A 13,348-nucleotide genomic window follows, 5' to 3' on the forward strand; every position below is an offset into this window, starting at 1 on the left:
GAGAAAGAACACTACAGACCTGGTAAAAAATCTGCTGCTTCTCTCCTGGGATTCCTGACACTATGGCCGCATCACACATGCTGAGGTGAGTTTTCAGAAGTCGATTATTTAAAGCCTCCAATTGGACTCCTGTTTCACCTCTGGTTTGAATAGTGTTCTTTCCCCTCCTGGCTAGAAAAGGGTGTGCTGCAGCCAGATGGTAAACTGTGAACAGAAATAAACTCTTCACATGTAGCAAGTATATTTATATCCAATCCTATAATATCACTGCAGGCATAATTATAGCCAATCCTATAATTGCGTTGCGGGTATCAGCACCAAAAACCAACCAAATGTGCTGCGGAGGCCAGGAAGACAGGGCTATTCGGAGGGGGTTTGCTAGATCAGCTGCTGCCCCATGAGATGAATGGATAAAAACAGGGCAGGGCTGTTTACAGATCACCAGGGGCTCTGCCAACAGAGGTGGGAGGGAGGTAATAGCTCCATGGGACACACAGCTCACATTTCTCTCAGTAATACAGTATGTTTTTAGTCTTATTTCTTACAACACACACACACACACACACACACACACACACACACACACACACACAATGCTTATTCACTGTATAAGGTTTAGGAAAGTGACAAATTATCCATAATCTCACAATCCCAAAGTAGCGGTGTTAATTCTTTTAGATTTGTCATTGCAGCATTTTATTTTTGTATGCATGTGTTTTGTGTTATACTATAAATAATGTTTTATATCTTGTATTTCTCACTTAAATCATGAGTACTTTCCTGTAGCATTAAGGTATATTCCAAAGCATTATTTTAAAACTTCTTATTGTGACATATTCATATGATGGAATAGTATACAGCTATTAAAATGGGTAAACTTGACCTTCATATATAAACAAATAATTCTTAATACAAGATTAATAAGGTTATTTTCAGATTCAGATATACAGTTCAATTTTTGAGAAGTAAAAGATCAACAACAATATTAATGTTGATAATAATGTTTATCAACATGTTAAAGTTGATAAACAGGTAAGAAGTATAGAAAAATAAATGGAAGGAATTTTCTCAGGACAGGGAGGATAGAGGTTGAAATTAGGACAGATATAAAGAGGCTTTGTTTCTATAATTTGTCATTTCTTTGAAAAATGATCTAAAAACAAACATGGCAAAATCTTAAGACATTAAGTCTATGTGGTGATTGAATGTGCTCATTATCATCTCTGTATTTTTCTGCATGTGTAGAATAGGGTTTTTTAAATTAACAGACTTTATTTTTTTTCTAAAAATTTTTTAATGTTTTTATTTATTTTTGAGACAGAGAGAGACAGAGCATGACCAGGGGAGGGGCAGAGAGAGAGGGAGACACAGAATCGGAAGCAGGCTCCAGGCTCTGAGCTGTCAGCACAGAGCCCAACGCGGGGCCCGAACTCATGGACTGTGAGATCATGACCTGAGCTGAAGTCGGACGCCCAACCGACTGAGCCACCCAGGCGCCCCAGACTTTATTTTTTTTAATGCTTATTTATTTTGAGAGAGAGAGAGTGCACGCACACACATGAGTGAGGGAGGGGCAGAGAGACAGGGAGAGAGAGAATCCCAAGAAGTCTCTGTGCTGTCAGTGTAGAGCCTGACATGGGGTTTCGATCCCACGAACCGTGAGATCATGACCTGAGCCAGAATCAAGAGTCAGACAGTTAACTGGCTGAGCCACCCAGGAGCCCCAACAGACTTTATTTTTTAGAGTAGTTTTAGGTTCACAGAGAAATGGAGCAGAAAGGATGGGGAGTTCTTCTGTACAATCTCACCTTTCTCCCAACAAGCACACAGTCTCCCCCATTAGGAACATCTTGCCTGAGTGTGGTGCTTTTGTTACAGCTGAACCGGTATTGGTATGTTATTATTAACTAAAATCCATAGTTTACATAAGGGTCCATTCTTTGTGTTGTATATTTCACAGGTTTTAACAAATGTATAATGACACTTATCCATCTTACGATAGCATACAGAATAGTTTCACTGCCCTAAAAATCCTGTGCTCCACCCATTCATTCCTCACTCTTCTCTCCCTCCACCCAAGGCCCTGACAACCACTGATCTTTTCCCCATAATTTTGCCTTTTCCAGAATGCCATATAGTTGGAATCAGTATGTATGGCCTTTGCAGATAGGGTTCTGAATAAACTATTTTTATTTATTTTTTTAACACTTATTCATTTTTTTTTAAATTTTTTTTCCCAACGTTTATTTATTTTTGGGACAGAGAGAGACAGAGCATGAACAGGGGAGGGGCAGAGAGAGAGGGAGACACAGAATCGGAAACAGGCTCCAGGCTCTGAGCCATCAGCCCAGAGCCTGACGCAGGGCTCGAACTCACGGACCGCGAGATCATGACCTGGCTGAAGTCGGACGCTTAACCGACTGCGCCACCCAGGCGCCCCAACACTTATTCATTTTTGAGACACAGAGTGAGACAGAGCACAAGCAGGGGAGGGGCAGAGAAACAGGGAGACATAGAATCTGAAGCAGGCTCCAGGCTCTGAGCTGTCAGCACAGAGCCTGACGCGGAGTTCTAACTCACAAATTGTGAGATCATGACCTGAGCCGATGTTGGACACTTAACCGACTGAGCAACCCAGGTGCCCCTGAATGAATTATTTTTAAATCAAACATTTAAAGCCAACCACAGTAAAGAAAACAAAAACCACCAGGAATTTCACTATTTTGAAGTAATCACCATTAGCCAGGAACACCATGTATCTCCTTTTCATGTAAATGGTTGCATAGTATCCAATCGATACATTATGAAACCCATGTAATTCAGAATTCTTTTTAAGCTTTCAGGAATGTTTCCTGGCATGGAATATTTTATCAGTGAGCTAACCAATCCTTTACTGTTTTCATTTGTGGCAAGAAGTGTTTCTGGCCTTGGAGAGCCCCTCAAACTAGAAAAGGTCCTTGAAGTCTCTCCAGAGAATTAGGAATAGTCAGCCTTCTAGATATGTGTCACCTGGCAACGTGCTTGGCATTAACTGTGAGTTCCCTGCCGTCAAGGACCATGTTTACCAATGTTCCTCAACTCACTGCAAACTCAGATTCTAGCACAAAGCAAGACTTGGTGAACACGGGTTGAATGGATCTGAAGTGTCCCTAATTAAATTATTTTGGCTTCATCTTTAAGGAAATTCCTAAACCACCGAGAGAGCAAACTTCTTCAAGAGCTTGCATTGTTCTCTAGGAACCTAAGAATGGGATCAGGGAGCCCTGCTCTGTGGAGCAGAGCTAGACAGGTGCCATGAGGAACTGGGTCGCTGGGGTTGGGTGGGAACAGAGGGTAGTGGGTGCGTCTTCTGCAAGGCTCTGGCAGGTGTGGGTGAGAACCAGCCCTGCTGCTCTGGGGCTCAACACCACTGGGAGGGATTGTGGTTCTGTATAGGCAGAGGAAGCACTCAGGCTCCAACTTCTCTTCAGTTGGTTCCATCATACCAGTGGAGAACTTGGGGCATGGCATGGGACTTCTAGTTCCTATCTCATCTCAGCCACTTTTGGATTAGTTGGTTCTGCACAAGTGGCTAAGTTGTGATGGCTTCAGCCCCCAAAGAGGCTACAAGAGCACCGCCTGGAAGAGCTGTTAGATGAGGTTATACATGCAAAGGACTAACCAAACCGCCTGGCACTTAGCAAGAGCTCAGTTAATCAGCAGAATGACAACAGCTTAGCATCTGTTCTTTAAAAAAGCAAGGTTATCAGTCAGCAAGAGCATGAGAGAGCCAAGCCAGAAGGCCAGCAAACACTTTCCTCCTAGACAAAGGCCCAGCACACTTCACAAGGCCAAGTATGGTCTGGATTCAAGCGGTAGGGACCACCGAAGCAGAACGTGGAAACACTCTATTAGATGACTCAAAAGGAATTTGGGGTGCTTTGATGATTTCTGCAAGCTACATGCCAGTCTGTGTGTGTTCCCTGTGTTTTTATGTCTACTCTCAGGTGTACCTGTCCTCAGCTGCTATCTTTTGATGCTAAATCTCGCCATCGTGGATGTATTTTCAAGTGGATACATGGCTTTTGGAGTCACCTAATTCTACTTCCCATTCAATAAGTGGATTTCTATCCATAATATTCCTACATATCTCTAGGAGACACTCTGGATTCCCTCCTTTCTCTCAGTCATTTCCAAGCAAACCTTGTCAATTCCATCTTCAAAACTGATCTTAGATCCCTCCTCTTCCTGCTATTGCCATTGCCACGCTTCTAGACCAAGCTTCCTCCAGCCCTTGCCTAGACTACTAGCCCCAACTGGCCTCCTTACACCCACACTTCCATCTCTTCTCCCTCAGGAACCAGGATACTTCTTATTTATTTTTATTAATTTTTAAATTTTATTTATTTTTATTTTGAGACAGAGAGAGAGCACGAGCTGGAGAGGGGCAGAGAGAGAGGCAGAGAGAGAGGGAGGAGAGAGAATCCCAAGCAGGCTCTGCACTGTCAGCACGGAGCCCAATGCAGGGCTTGAACTCACGGAGTACGAGATCATGAGCTAAGCTGACATCAAGAGTCAGTTGCTTAACCAACTGAGCCCCCAGGAGCCCCCAGGATACTTTTTAAAAGTGTAAATCTGATCATGAGTCTCTCCCTACTCGAAGTTGAGTTCCCAGAAGCACTCCCTGAGACAAGGATTCACGAGCAAGTATTTTCATTAAGAAGTGCTCCAGGAGGAACCAGTAAGGGAGTGGGGGGAAGCTGAACAGGGAAGCACAAGACACCAAGCAAAAAAGAAGCCTGGAAGCCTGCATTGCACCCAGAACTTTGTTTCTGCTGAAGACAAGGGCCGGGCTTTCACACTCCTATTCTGCTAGCTGAGTCTGGAGCCAAGGAGGGTTAGGAGCTCTCTGTGTATGTGGGCCAAGAGCTCCAGCGACCCAAGGGTTACCTTTGGAACTAAGTTGCAAGAACTGGTCCTTTTAGCAAAAGTGCATAGAAGCTGGGAGACAGGAACACAGAAAGCATGACAGGGACCCTTGGCAGAACACTGACTGGGTCCACTCCAGTTCCTTCCTTTAGTTCCTATCTCAGGTCCTCCTCGTTCATTTCCTTCGTAACACACACCCTGCTTTGTAAGTAGTTTATATAATTATTGGTCTCTCTCTACTTATTTATTGTCTGTTCTCCCCACTAAAGTGAAATCCCTGGAGTGTAGTGTGTATGTTTGTCTTGTTGCCCTTTGTGCTCCAGTCTCTGGAAAAGAGATGGCACATTGTGGATCCTCCACAAGAATTTGTACGAGTGGACGAATGAACAACGGGAACTTGGTTTGGACATCTGCAGGAATGGGGAGCTTCTACAGGATAAAGTGGCTATAGAAAACCTCAACGGAAAGCCTGTTCCAAGACTGAACTCTACTCTGCTTCCCTGTCACAGCAACCGGTCTCCTCCCTGGAACAACTCAAGAGATCATTGCCTCTGCCATGTCAGTCCCTTAAATATCCAATGACCCACCTTTCTCACTTTCTCACTTCTAGACTAATCAACCCAGCTCCTCCAAAGTTTCCTCGTATAACATGGGTTTTACAGGGTTGGCATCCATAATTTTACTAGTCTGAGAAAATTCTCTTTACATATCTACACAACGCATAGCCATCTGTCCCCTACCACACTGAATACACCCAATCTTGGAAGGCAAATTGGGTCAAGCCAGATAAGAATTTGGAGGAGTGAAACTGAAGATTACCCAGCCAGGGCTCCAGAATCAGCAGACTCAGGTTTGAATCCCAGATCCACTTATTGTTAAAAGACTGCTCTTGAGCAAAATACTTAATTTCTCTAAACCAGTTTCTTCATCCATACAATGGGAAGAATAAAAGCACCTACATAAGAGTGGGAGCAAGGATTAAATTAATACAACAACAGATGTTAACCACTTAGCAGAGCACCTGGCACGTGTTTCAGGCCTGCAAGCTTCCCCAGACTTTACCTCTGATCCAAGAGCTCTCCTTTTTCCCAATTAAATCCTCCTGCTAACCCAGCTCCATCTCAGACACCTCTGTGCTCCTTCAGTCATGATGAGGCTTGCAGGTCCTGCATTCAGATGTTTTTCCGGCTATTTTCTCCTCCTCGCTCTCCACTTCTGGATTCTACTTCTCCTACTCCTTGCTGCTCACCCATATCTACCACATAGCCATTGTCCCTTTCCTTCTTATTTGTCCTTCTTGCTCCCTTAATTCTTTCTTGCTTTTTGTATTTCCCCCCCATGTTTATGTCATGGAAACCTAACCAGAAAGTCATTGTTTTTCCCCTCCTCCTCTTTCTTCTCTTTTCCATTTTCTATTCTGCCTCCTACCTGGGTTCCAGAGAGCCAAGAGGAAATGATCAACCTGGTGACAATAAAATCAGTACATGCCACTTCTCTCACCACATAGTTATTTTAAACTACAGGCCATTTTCTATCTGCTTCGGCACAGACTGAGTGGTAAAAACCAAGGTTGAATGAGGAGCCAGCAGCAACGAGGGCAGAAGAAAAACAGGAAGCCCTCTTTCCCCCTCACTTAGGCATATGCTTCTCATTCTTTTGTTTGCCCTCTGCATTGGTACACTACAGTGATAGTTGTCTGTCTTGTTTTTTACTTTAATGGAAATGCCTTTAATGTTTTGCCATTAATTATGATCCCCACCTCCCCATAGGCTTTGGACTAAATAGCCTTTAGCTAATGGGGAGAGTTCTCTTCTATGTCTAATTTGCTAAGCTTACGTGATATGTCATTGTGGTTACGAGGCTTGAGTTTCTAGGTTGGAAGTGGAGCACTGAAAACCAGGGAAGCAGGGTGATAAGTAGGTTGGCTTGGGAGGTATCCCAGGCATATCAGAAGAAAGAATTGAGGCCGAGTGGGCAGGCTGGGGGACGACGCAGCATCCTGTCCTGAGGGACTGTCATGGTACTGCGAGTGCTCCTCACACTTGCTCTCAAACTAACTGTGATACTGCGATTCAAAGACTCTACCGGACCCTTGAGAGTAGCAATGACAGAACTTGGCTCCAGTTATAGTTCTCATTTCTTCTTTTATTAACTTAAATAAGCAATTCTGGATTTTCAAGAAGCCTTTGGAGCTTCTTGAATTGGAACAGATAACTGAAACTTCATCCCTTTCCACGTGAAAGCTTTTCGGAGGTGGATCTGATTCTGGTTTTCCATTCCAATCAGTTGCGGTGAAAGCCGCTTTTTGTTCTTGCTGTGGGCAGATCAAGCCTCTTTGTTCCCCGTGATGGAAATTCAGGAAGGAAACCAAATAATTCCCAACAGAGACAAGAGCTGACCACAGTACCATCCAAAAGGGCTTTTAAAGATTTCAATCTTGCATGTGAGAACATTGGCAACCAAGGTTGGTTGCTCACTCTACATTGTCAGCTTGACAGAGATGTGGTCCCGCCATTTTGAACAGGAAAATCTTATTTGACAGCGAAGACGTTGCAATCGAAACATTGCTGAGGTGCACTTTAACACGGAAAAGCTTCAGTGAAAGTGTTTGTGACAAACATCCAAAATAAAGTACTAAACATTCATAGATATTTCTCAATAAACCAACCTTAACATTCTGAGGAATCAATGTAAGGAAGGGATGTTCTAAGCCAAATCACACAGTGTGGTATTTACCAATAGTTATTCTCTTCCTATTATATGGTGGCTTTGTGATTTTTTTTGCTTTGTTTTTGCCATGATGGATGGAAAATTTGCCAGTCTGCTCCTGGATCACCAAGAGTTGACTGTGGTTGACTTCTTTAATTAGTTCCACTCTTAACTGAAGAGGGGTGAGGAAAGTCAGTGCTTAGCAACCTGTCATAAAGGGAAAATTTAAACCAACTGGTAATGTGTCCGACAGTTTTAGAATAGTCGCAGAGGGTGACAAGTAAATAAAATCTATGAGGAAAAGTTGAAGGAACTGGCATACCTCAGCCTTAAAAAGAGAAGGTGACAGGCTAATACAGTGACTGTTTCTACTCTAGTAAACTAGATCATTGACACACTCCCAAAACACCTTCTGTGCTCAGCTGACAAGCTGCACCTTCTGTGCAGTGGAAAAAGCAACAGACTTAGCTTAGAAGAACGAGGCTTCAGTCCCACTTCCGCTGAAAGGTGACCTTGGCAGTTTCCTTGTCTACCTCAGTTTCCACCTCTGTCAAATTAAAAAGTTGGACCACTTTGGGGTTCCCAGCCATGCCTTCCTTTAATGCTCTCCAAAAGAAAAATGCTTGAACATTTCTAATCATTCCAAAGAAACAGTACTTTTAAATTATTACATAATAAATGCATTTATTTAGTGATCAGAATCATTCAAACATGAATCTCACTAGGAAAAAGAATAATAAAAGAGGTGATGGTGGTAAGAGTTTGGGAACCAGGCTGTAAGATACTCTAGTGGAGGGACCACACCTGCTTCATCTTAGAGACCTTAGCAGACAGCCCAGCACCCCCTAAAGTGATCATTAAGTTTCAATCATATGCAAGTACAGAGAGACGCACAGTAAACTACTGTGTACCCATCACCCAACTCCAAGAATCTTTCCTCATGGCCAAACTGGCTTTTCTGTGATCCTATCCAAGTGACTCCTTCCTCTTTTTTTTTTTTTTTTTTTTTTTTTTTTTTGAGAGAGAGACAGAGAGAGACAGAGAAAGGGAGGTGGGAGGTGAGAGATAGAGGGTGAGAGAATCCTAAGCAGGCTCCATGCTCAGGCAGAGCCCACGGTGGGGCTCAATCTCATGACTGTGAGATCATGACCTGAGATGAAATCAAGAGTTGCTTAACCAACTGAGCCAACCAGGCACCCACCCCTGCAAGTGATTTCTAAACCTCCTCACAGATTTTTTTGATGTAAGTTCCAGACATCATATAATTTCACCCACAAACATTTCAATGTGTCACTCAAAAGGTAAGTATGTTGTAAACACAGTATCATCATACCTAAAACAAATAGCATCGATGTCAATTCTGTGTTCAAATTTCCCTGATTGTGTCCTAAAAATTTTTTTTAATGTTTATTTATTTTTGAGAGAGCACAGCAGGGGAGGGGAAGACAGAGAGGGACAGAGGATGAAGTGGGCTCTGTACTGACAGCAGCAAGCCCGATGTGGGGCTCGAACTCACAAACTGTGAGATCACGACCTGAACCGAAGTCAGACGCCGAAGTCAGACGCTTAACAGACTGAGCCACCCGGGCACCCCCTACAAAAAATTTTTTGTAAAGATTTAAGCTCTAAAGATTGCAATGGGATGAAATGTATATTAACTTCTATTTAACCTAGAATCATACATATTCCTTGTGATTTACTTGTTGAAGGAACCAGGTCTCTTGTCCTAGAATTTCCCAAAGTCTGGATATTGCTGGTTGCCTCTCCATAGTATCATTTAACGTTTATCTTGTATTTCCTACAAACTGGTAGTTAGATCAAAAGACTTAATCTGGTTCAGGTTCTCCTTCTCCTCCTTCTCCTCCTCCTCTCCCTTCTCTTCCTCCTTCTTTTTTCTCTTCTTCTCTAGAATGCTTTTTGCATTTACACCAGGAAGGCATATAATGTCCTGTTATCTTTCTTTTTCTGATGTTAGCAGGCATTGATGATCACTGCATCGATAGATCCATTATTTCATTAAGATTGCAAAATGTTGGGGTGCCGGGTGGCTCAGTCAGTTAAGCATCCAACATTGGCTCAGGTCATGATCTCATGGTTCATGAGTTCAAGCCCCACATTGGGCTCTGTGCTGACAGCTCAGAGTCTGGAGCCTGCTTCCAATTCTGTGTCTCCCTCTCTCTCTGCTCCTCCCCAACTAGTTCTCTCTCTCTCTCACTCTCAAATATAAAAAAAAAAAAATTAAAAAACAAAAAAAGAGTTGCAAAATATTAATATGCTAACTTCATGTCTTAGCTTCATTTCTTCATTTACTTCTAAAAAGAAAAACTTTTTATCTGGCATATTTCTATACAGAAAAACTTCCCAATATCAACTATTTCATTATCCTGGCACACAGCTAGAAAAAGAACAGCAAAATAAATGCTATTTCTTTCTTTATTTACTAGTTTCAAAATAATAGGCTGCATGCCCTAGCATCCTTCAAAAGATGACAAAAGAGAGTTTGTTTTTTAAGCACTACTATGAAGTCATGGGTTTAAATATATTTAAGGAGTTTGAGTTTGATGGTTATGATTGTTATGGATTATCCCATCACTGGCCAGTGGCATGGTGGGAGCCTCCAATCTGCTCCTGAGTCCCGTGGACCAACTGTGGTAATTTGGTAGATTCATAGTTTCTGTAGACTCAATTTTGGAGATAATCTCCAAGGTCCTCCTTAGTTAGCATTAGCCTCAGACCAGGAAAATAGGAGCCCTTGCCCTTGGCCACACATATTGTATACATTGAAACAAAAAGTATATTTTCTTCTTTTCAGGTCTCATAGGAAAGTTTTCTAAAAGGTAGGTAACAAATTGAATCAGGAAGGGAGGGGACATGTGTGGGCCCAACTGGTCCCCTCAGGGCAGAGGATGAGGGCTGAGGCTGCCAATGAGTGGGAGGGATGGGAGACAAAAGTCACAGCTTCTGCCCTGGGAAATCAAGGAAAGAGTGCCTACTTCAGTTTAAGTTGGAGCCCCAAGTCAACCTAAATGGGTTTCGAGACAGAACTTATTCCTCTCTAACTACCCTCCTGCCCTTCCCCCTTCCCCACTCTCTCCTGGGTTGGGTTGCTGTAGACTTGGGAGGCACTTAGAACTGCCTGGAACTCTTGAATTGAATTGGAAAAGTAAGGTGTGCAGGAGGATAATCTGCCTGCCCTAACTTTTGGGGAGCTTGACTGAGTCAGTCTATATCCTGGGATTGGATGCATCCAGCCACCACCCAGGGGCCTGGGACCAGCTCCTGCCCTGCTCTGGCATGTCTGTGGTACCTACAGCTCAGAGGGCATGAACAACCCAGGGAGAACCTTATTACTTTAGTTTCCACATCTCAAAGCAGTGGGCTGGGGGAGAGAGAAAAGCTTGATTGGAGCCCAGGACATGAGTGGGCATAGCTTAATTTATAGCTTTTAAACATTTAGACATTTGGGCACATGGGACTGTTTGCATTTTTGCAAATGTTAGGGCAGCATTGGTCCTTCTGGCTGGACATTCCAAGTCAGTGTTTGGATGCCCTGAGAAAGGACCTCTAGAGTCTCCTGTCCAGTCTAGTCCCTTGCCCCATTCTTCCTCTTCCTTTCTGAGACATCCTGAAAAAAGACTGTCTTTGGCATTATTGAATTATGAGCATGTTTAGAATTTGGCCTGGGGCTGCTGCTTTTCATTTAAGGTTGGTGGAAACCTGCAGTTTTGGAAGGGCATGGTGGCAGCACAAGGCACATTTTGGGCTCACCATAGTTTTGTCTTGTTTCAGAAGGGTCCTGATAACCAAGTGTGACCTCCCTCAATTGTCACATCTGTGTGACTCTGCCCCTAGGCCATAGCTGATTACTCTTGGTGCAGACACCTCACCCAAACTCTCTCATCTGAGAAATCCTGAAGGAGAGATGCAGAGACATACATTTCTGAAGCAGTCACATCAATGGCATGAAGTGCATGGATGCTAGCTGCTGAGGTGTCTGGAGTTGTCCTAATTCCTTCCTTGCCTAGATCTTCTTTGTTAATCTCTTCCTTTAATTGAGTGACACACTCAACAGTCTTTGAAAAGATTATTTTTTTGCTTATTAGTTTGCGCTAACCCAAGTTAGTTCCTATTGCCTGCGAGTGCATGCGTGCGCGCGCGCGTACACACACACACACACACACACACACACACACACACACACACAGAATCCTTAATTAAAACCATTGTTAGAAGGAGCACTGGGCAAGGAGCCAAAGCACCTGGATTCATTCCTTTACCTCTGACACTCCCATCCCTATCATCACATCTCTATCTATCTATCTATCTATCTATCTATCTATCTATCTATCTACCTCTCTATCTATCTGTTTAAAATATGGAACGCTCACGAGTTTGGGTGTCATTCTTGCACAGGGGCCATGCTAGTCTTCTCTGTATTGTTCCAATTTTAGTGTAAGTGCTGCCACAGTGAACACTATCATCACATCTTTAAATGTCAGACTTATTATCCTCCCCTATAACCAGAGCTGAAACTCTAAGTGAAATAGAAATAATAATGATAAAAAGTTCTTTTAGGAACTGTGCTAGGTGCTTTACTTAAATTATTTTATGAACCGAATCCTCAAAAACAATATTGGCTCAAAGTAGCTTAAACATAAGGAAATGAGTTATTTTATTTGTAATGAGCAGTTCCTAGCAAGGGCAGCTTGAAGCTTGGTTAACTTAGAGGCTCACGATGTTATCAGGGACCCAGGTTCTTTCCACCTTTTTGCTCATTTGGCCCTGGTCTCCAGGGTAGTACCCCTCATGACTGCAGAATAGCTGTTGAATTTCCAGGAGCCACGTGAAACAAGACAAAGTTTAGCAGAGGGATAGTGTCTTCCTTGCATCTCTTTTTTAAGTACAAGAAAAGCTTTCCAAGAAGCTTCCCCTGGATCATCCCTCTCATCTCAATGGCCAGAACTGCACCATACACACATACCTAATCCAATCATTGACACGAGTAAGATCACTGCAATGGGCTTAGATGAAGCACAATTCAACCCAAGTTGAGAGGGAAAGAAGTGAAACACTCTGAGAAAAAAAAAATGAGGCCTCTCCCAGCAGAGAAGGGAAGAAACTGCTAGTTAACCAGCAGTGCTTGCTACAAACTTTGTGAGATGCACAGGGGAGATAAAGTGACTTGCACAAGGTCAGACAACCAGTTAATGGCAGATGTGGGATTTGAACCTAGAGCTGTCTCTAAAACCTGCTCTCTTAACCTATGCTGTGGGAGGCAGTTGTTCTCGCCAGATTCTTTTGCCTTTGAGGAACTTAAGTCACTAAAGCTATCCTGGCTGCTTCTGGAGAAGAACTGGTGTGGGGACTACCAGTCAGTCAGATACAAGAGACTTAGCAACAGAGCAAACTTACCCAGCTACGCGGACACCTCATTCAACCCCTTCTCTCATGGCTTGCTCAATTCTCTTTAGCCACGGTGGGGAGCAAACATAAAACAATGCCAACTAGCAAACAGCAGGCTTCAGTCTCAGATTTCTGGCTTTCTGAGTATCATAAGTGAACAAATATCCCTTTCCATGTCCTTCCATTTTTCCTCTTATGCTGGTATTGCCTCCTTCAGGGAATTCTTCCTGAACTTCAATCATTTGGTTCTGGTAGGGACTTTCAATGACAGTGCCAAGAAGTGACATCAAAATACAGCAAAACCTTGGTTTGTGAGCATAATTAGTTC

General features: G+C 43.1%; 1 non-coding gene across 1 annotated transcript; it reads right to left on the reverse strand.

Moving 5' to 3' along the window:
- Nucleotides 1–11,986: 11,986 nt before the first annotated feature.
- LOC123577643 lies at nucleotides 11,987–12,092 on the reverse strand. Its single transcript, XR_006701985.1, has one exon. It is a non-coding gene; the product is annotated as a U6 spliceosomal RNA (small nuclear RNA).
- Between the last annotated feature and the right edge of the window lie 1,256 nt (nucleotides 12,093–13,348).

The sequence above is a fragment of the Leopardus geoffroyi genome, chromosome D2 (genome assembly GCF_018350155.1).
Source record: "Leopardus geoffroyi isolate Oge1 chromosome D2, O.geoffroyi_Oge1_pat1.0, whole genome shotgun sequence".
In the NCBI taxonomy this organism is placed as follows: domain Eukaryota; kingdom Metazoa; phylum Chordata; class Mammalia; order Carnivora; family Felidae; genus Leopardus; species Leopardus geoffroyi.